The sequence below is a fragment of the Mesoplodon bidens genome (genome assembly GCF_964165515.1).
Source record: "Mesoplodon bidens genome assembly, chromosome: 2".
Taxonomy (NCBI): domain Eukaryota; kingdom Metazoa; phylum Chordata; class Mammalia; order Artiodactyla; family Ziphiidae; genus Mesoplodon; species Mesoplodon bidens.
This window is the reverse complement of record NC_138177.1, coordinates 164,928,717-164,935,417: the sequence shown is the minus strand read 5'-3', so window position 1 is coordinate 164,935,417 and position 6,701 is coordinate 164,928,717. Positions and strand designations below refer to the sequence as shown.

Here is a 6,701-nt window from a genome sequence, read left to right as displayed (position 1 = left end):
CATTTACTGACTTGGGGCGTGATTTGGAGAGAAGCTTTGAGACATCTTGAATTTGGAGGGCCATCAAGATAGCCAAGTGGAGATGTCAGGTGGGCATTTAGATAAATTGGTCTGGACTCAGAGGTGTTTGGGCTAGAGATGTGGAATGTAACCATAGTTGGTAATTATGCCTTGGACTCAGTGAGCTTGCCTGGGGAGAGAATATAGAGTGAGGATAGAAGAAGTCTAGAGCTGAAACTTGAGAAACAATATTAAAGTCAAGTAAAGCAGAGAGGGGTGGGGGAGGGAAGGATTGGGAGTTTGGGATTAGCAAATGCAAGCTAGTGTATATAGGATGGATAAACAATGAGGTCCTACTGTATAGCACAGGGAACTATATTTGATATCTTATAATAAACCATAATGGAAAAGAATATGTATTTGTGTAACTGAATCAGTTTTCTGTACAGCAGAAATTAACACAACATTGTAAACCAATTATGCTTCAATAAAATGAAAGAAAGAAAGAAAGAAAGAAAGAAAGAAAGAAAGAAAGAAAGAAAGAAAGAAAGAAAGAAAGAAAGAAAAGCCATGGGACTTTCCAGGAGGTCCAGTGGTTAAGACTTCATGCTTCCACTGCAGGGGTGCGGGTTCGATCCCTGGTCAGGGAACTAGGAACCTACATGCTGCTTGCATAGCCAAAAAAAAAAAAAAGAAAGAAAGAAAAAAGAAAAGAAAAGCCAAGAAAAATAAATAAAGTCAGGTAAAGAAGGCTGAATCTGCAAAAGATACAAAAGAGTAGCCAGAGAGATGGTGGACAAAGCAGAGAGAATAGATATTTATTGCCTTTGCCTTCCAGCATGCACTCTGTGGTAGGCAGAATAAGGCCTCCCCCTTACCCCATTTCCCTGGCCCAAAGATGTCTAGGTTCTAATTCCTGGACTCTGTGAATATGTTACCCTACATGGTAAAAGGAGCTGCACAGATATGCTTAAATTAAGGATTTTTGAATGGGGAGATTACCCTGGATTATCCAGGTGGACCCAATGAAATCACAAGGGTCCTTATATAAGGGAGGAAGGAGGGTCAGAGTCAGAGAAAGAAACGTAACAACAGAACCAGGAGATGGAGTGATGTGGCCATAAGCCAAGGAGCTAGAAAAAGGAAGGGGAGGGATTCTCCCCTAGGAACACAACCTGCCAACACCTTGATTTTAGCCCCATGAGACCCATTTCAGACTTCTGACCTCCAGAACTATAAGAGAATAAATTGTGTTGTGTGAAGCCACTGTGATTGTGGTAACTTGTTACATACAGCAGGAAATCAATACATGACCCTTCTTATTTTGACAACAGTACCCCAATTTTGCTTTGGGGAAAGCAGCTCAATTCTAAGCCTATATACTCCAAAGAAGCTAACTCTAAGCGGGGCTCCAATGGTGGGGTAGGTGACATAGCCTAAGCCAGTCTCCCATTCCACCCCCTCCCCCGCCAGCCACATTGATCAATCAGGATAGGGCATATGATCTCAGCCAGCCTCATCAGAGCAAATCTCGGGATTTACGCTAGGGCTGCTGGGGGAAAGGGCCTCACTCCTTTTTGCTGAATGTGAAGGAGGAAGCATGCAGCCCTGGGAGCCACTGGCAGCCATCTCACAACCAGGGGAGAGAGACTGTCTGAGAACCGAGTCCATATGGAATAGTACAGCTGAGAGAGGGGAAAAAAAAGAGTAACCGGATCCTAACACAGGGCTGCTGTTCACCTGGTACGCACTGGAATGGCTGATTATTGTTCAAGTATTTCTGTTGGTAAGTAAATGCTGCCCAGAACCCCCTGGGAATAACAGTGATTTTGCCACTTCCTCCTAGCCACCCTTCTGCAATCCCTGAACTTCCCCATGACCCAGTAGCTAAAGAGTTAATGTCAGAACCATCAGGGGACTTCCAGGACACTCCCTCTTACTGTTCTGAGGGTCAATGAGAAAGCAAAGCCAGTTGTTAAATATTTTGAATGTCATTCCAGTACTCATACTATGGTTTGAACCCCTCTATTCAACTGGGTCCAAACATCTACTCCTGGACTATACTGGAGTTACTGAGACAATATGGTTTGTTTTTGGTTTTTTTTTTTTGCGGTACGCGGGCTTCTCACTGCTGTGGCCTCTCCCGTTGCGGAGCACAGGCTCCCGATGTGCAGGCTCAGCGGCCATGGCTCACGGGCCCAGCCGCTCCGCGGCATGTGGGATCTTCCCGGAGCGGGGCACGAACTTGTGTCCCCTGCATCAGCAGGCGGACTCTCAACCACTGCGCCACCAGGGAAGCCCCAATATGTTCTTTTGATGTTGTTGTTGAAACCAGTAGAAGTCAAGGTTTCTGTCACTTGATAATCCAAAGAGACACCGCACTTTTCCAACCGCTCTCCACTCCCTGCCCTGCGCTGCTGCCCTGAGCTCCGGGCTCCCACTAAGCTAGCGCCACCGTCTCCTTCCCATCATGATCATCTACTGGGACCTCATCCACCATGATGAGTTGATCTCCAACATCTACAAGATCCGGGAGGTCACGGGGGTGGGGTGGGGGGCTGTGTCTGGAGGTGGAGGGGAAGATAGTAGGACAGAGGGTAACACTGATAACTTGCTGATTGGTGGAAATACCTCCGCTGAAGGCTGGGAGGGCGAAGGTACCGAAAGCACAGTAATCACTGGTGTGGGTATTGTCATGAACCATCACTTGCAGGAAACCAGCTTCACAAGAGAAGCCTACACGAAGTACATCAGGGACTTCCCTGGTGGTTCATTGGTTAAGAATCCGCCTGCCGATGCTGGGGACAGGGGTTCGAGCACTGGACCGGGAAGATCCCACGTGCCACTGTGCAACTAAGCCGGCGGGCCACAACTACTGAGCCTGCGCTCTAGACCCCACAAGCCACAACTACTGAAGCCCACACACCTAGAGTCTGTGCTCCACAACAAGAGAAACCACCGCAATGAGAAGCCCGCACACCACAACGAAGAGTCGCCCCCGCTCGCCTCAACTAGAGAAAGCCCGCCCACAGCAACAAAGACCCAATGCAGCCAAAAATAAGTAAATAAATTTATTCTTTAAAAAAAAAGTACATCAAAGATTATATGAAGTCAAGCAAAGGGAAACTTGAAGAACAGAGATCAGAAAGAGTAAAACCTTTACGACAGGGGCTGCAGAACAAATCAAACACATCCTTGCTAATTTCAAAAACGATCAGTTCTTTACTGGTGAAAACATAAATCCAGATGGCATGGCTGCTCTGCTGGACTACCATGAGGATGGTGTGACCCCATGTATGATTTTCTTTAAGGAAGGTTTAGGGATGGAAAAATGTGAACAGATTTGGCTGTTACTTTGGATCTATCACCTATCGTCATAACTGGCTGGCTGCTGCTTTTCATCCACACAACACCAGGACGTAGATAAATGGGACTGATGTCATCTTGAACTCTTCATTTATTTTGACATTGTTTTATTTGGAGTAGAGGCATTGTTTTTGAGGGAAAAAAACACAAAACATGTCATGTAGGTGGTCTAAAAAATGAAATGCATTTAAACTAAACAAAAAACAAACAAAAAAAGAGACCCCATAAACACCAGGAAATGTGAGGTCACAGAAGCCAGACGATGAGAGTTTTAAGAAGAAAGGAATGGTTAACAGAGTCCAATGCTTCTGAGAAGTGGAAACACTGAAACCTCATAAACGTGTAAACCATTTGAGCCCAGGGCAAGTGCTCCCAGAGGTGCTTCCTCTCCCCTCTAGTCTCCTACAGCTCCATCCAGAAATATTCATATAGGTTAGATTTAGCTGCATGTAACAGGAAATCCAAAACAGCAGAGACTTAAACAAGAGAGAATTTTATTTCTCTCTCAAATAGAAGTGGCCCAGAGGTAGGCAATAGAGGGCAGGAATGGTACGCCACCAATATCACGGGCCCAGGCTCCTTGTAACATCTCTTCTACCATCATGGCAAAGAGCTTCCATTTTCAAGGTCACTTCAAGGCCAAAGATGGCTGTTGGAGCACCAAATTCCAGGTGAGAAGAGAAAGGAGGGACAGGCAGAAGAGGCTCACTTAGCTGAGTCAACTCTCTTGAAGTAACATTTCCAGAAGTCCTATCAGCTCTTTCACTTACATCTCTAAAGTAAGTCAGAAAGAGGAAGACAAGTATCGTATAATATTACTTATATGTGGAATCTAGAAAAATGGTACAGATGAACTTATTTGCAAAGCAGAAATAGAGTCACAGATGTAGAAAACAAACTTATGGTTACCAAGGGGGGAAGGAGAGGTGGGATGAACTGGGAGACTGAGACTGACATATACACAGTGCTAATTATAACATAGATAACTAATGAGAACCTACTGTATAGAATACTGTGTGTACTGCACACGGAACTCTACTCAATACTCTGTAGTGACCTAAATGGGAAGGAAATCTATAAAACAGTGGATATATGTATATGTATAACGGACTCACTTTGCTATACAGCAGAAACTAACACAACATTGTAAAGCAAGTATACTCCAAAAAAAAAAAAAAAAAAAAACCTCTTTTACTTACATCTCATTAGCTGAAACTTAGTCACAAGGCTGGCACTCCAAGGCTGCAAGGAAGTATAGTCTTTAAGCTGGATGCATTGTTACTTCCAATAAAATAGGGGTTCTGGGACTTCCCTGGTGGTACAGTGGTTAAGAATCTGTCTGCCATCGCAGGGGACATGGGTTTGAGCCCTGGTCCGGGAAGATCCCACATGCAGCAGAGCAACTAAGCCCGTGCTCCACCACTACTGAGCCGGCGCTCTAGAGCCCGCACGGCACACCACTGAGCCCACGTGCCACAAGTACTGAAGCCCACGCACCTAGAGCCACCACACCGCAACGAAGAGTAGCCCCTGCTCGCCACAACTAGAGAAAGCATGCGCAGCAACGAAGACCCAATGCAGCCAAAAATAACTAAATAAATAAACTTATTTTTAAAAAATAGAGGTTCTGTTTTGAAGTAGGGAGAGAATAGATATTACGTAACTGGCAATATTGCCGCAATTAACTGCTCACATTCGATGGCCCATGTAATGGTCCTTGACGGGTTACAAAATGGTTTTGTCTCCATTGCCTCCCCCTCACCTTCTAACACATCTCTGCAGTAGTTGTCATCACCTCCATTTTTACAATTGGAGGAAATGAGGCTCAGAGATAGGCATTCAGTTACCTAAGGCCAAACAACTAGTGATGACAGAACTGGGAGACAAATCTAGATCTAACTCCAAGGCCAGGGTTCTTCCACATTCCCCATCTTGCCTTCCTGAACAATTTTTGGCTGCTGCTGTAGCTAAAATTCATTTGTTGTGAAACATCCATAATGTTGCAGGCAGTGAGATCAAGTATTGCTATAAACAATGAAACAATGAACTGCAGAGAGCAATGATCATCTCCTCCATTTCTAGTCTCCCCCTCCCTCTCCCTAGTGCCCACAGGGTACATAATAAGCCTGTGACCTGTGGGCACTATAAGTTACTGCCCTTCCTGGACAACCCCCAGCCTGGGGCAACATCAGTGCCAGTTGAGGAGATGCGGTAGGGGTATCAGCAGTTAATCTGAGGAGAGACAGGCTTCGTGTCATCCAAGAACAACCAATTTGCATTCCAAGTGTCACATCATCCTCTCCCTAGGAGAGAGAAAAGAACCAACATTTACTATATCCATTTTACAAGTAAGGAAACCGAGGCTGGGGAGGTGAAGTGATTCACCCAGGATTGCACAGCCAGTGACGGAGCTGAGATTCAAAAGATTTGTAGCATTTGCTAATTTCTGTGGTGTAAATACTCAGTCAAGCTACCAACATGACATCTCTGAACACAGAGTTGGGAAGAGATGCTCACAGTAGACCCTCATAAGCCAGGATGACCCAGCTCTAACACCACTGAATAGCAGACATAACATACTATTGCATTTTTAACACATCTGCCACTTGCTAGAGCGTGAAGGCAGAGGCTTTATCTTTTTCTGTCCCCACAGCACATGGCAGAGTGCTACCTATGATGGGCAATCATTAAACATTGGGGAATGAAAGAAGGAAACCCATTCTCTTTTTTTAAATTAATTTTTATTGGAGTATAGTTGATTTACAATGTGGTGTTAGTTTCTGCTGTGCAGCAAAGTGAATCAGTTATCCATATACATATATCCACTCTTTTTTAGATTCTAGTCCCATATAGGTCATTACAGAGTACTGAGTAGAGTTCCCTGTGCTATACAGTAGGTTCTCATTAGTTATCTATTTTATATATAGTAGTGTGTATATATCAATCCCAATCTCCCAATTTATCCCTCCCACCCCACTTCCCCGCCTTGGTAACCATAAGTTTCTTTTCTACATCTGTGACTCTATTTCTGTTTTGTAAATAGGTTCATTTCTGGCATTTTTTTAGATTCCACATATAAATGATACCATATGATATTTATCTTTCTCTGACTTACTTCACTCAGTATGACAATCTCTAGGTCCATCCATGTGGCTGCAGATGGCATTATTTCATTCTTTTTTATGGCTGAGTACTATTCCATTGTGTATATACATATATATATGCCCACACCCATTTTCTTTTCACGAGGCCATGCTGCCTCAGACGGCCACACGTACCAAAAATATTACATATGTATAGAATTTTACTGACTAAGCTCTTTCACACACAGTAAC

The 6,701-nt window shown here is 44.2% G+C and overlaps 1 pseudogene across 1 annotated transcript; it reads left to right on the top strand.

Annotated features, from left to right (window-relative positions):
- Nucleotides 1–2,470: 2,470 nt before the first annotated feature.
- LOC308612255 (translationally-controlled tumor protein-like) lies at nt 2,471–3,448 on the top strand (annotated as a pseudogene). The gene is made up of 2 exons: nt 2,471–2,765; nt 3,101–3,448. The product of its transcript is annotated as a translationally-controlled tumor protein-like (transcript).
- The last annotated feature ends 3,253 nt before the right edge of the window (nt 3,449–6,701 follow it).